Below are 357 nucleotides of genomic sequence, written 5' to 3'. Positions count from 1 at the left end.
CTCAGTCCCAGGAGGCAGCTCCTTCCCGCCCAAGCACGAGCCAAGGCCGACCTTAACAACCGGGAGTCTCAGAAGGCCCCACTTCCGGGCTCGCCTGCTTCGCCCGCCCCTGAGCCCAGGCGGGCCAGTCCATTGCGGGTCTCACCGCCACCCACCCTTCCCCCGAAGTCCAGCGGCCCTGGGTCGGACCCTGCGGGAGGACCCCACCGCCCGCGGCTGAGCGTCGCGGCCCCGCCCCCTCAGTGCGAGTGCGCGGCGCCGCCCCTCTGCTCCGCGCACCCCACGCGGAAATGGTTCAACCGAAGGGGCGGGGCTGGGTTGCCGCGGCCCTTAGGATTGGCCAGGGCGAGCCGTACC

Source organism: Oryctolagus cuniculus, chromosome 1, assembly GCF_051225735.1.
Source record: "Oryctolagus cuniculus isolate XC-2025 breed Fujian yellow rabbit chromosome 1, ASM5122573v1, whole genome shotgun sequence".
In the NCBI taxonomy this organism is placed as follows: Eukaryota; Metazoa; Chordata; class Mammalia; order Lagomorpha; family Leporidae; genus Oryctolagus; species Oryctolagus cuniculus.
The sequence above is the reverse complement of the archived record's forward strand: the minus strand, read 5'-3'. Positions refer to the sequence as shown.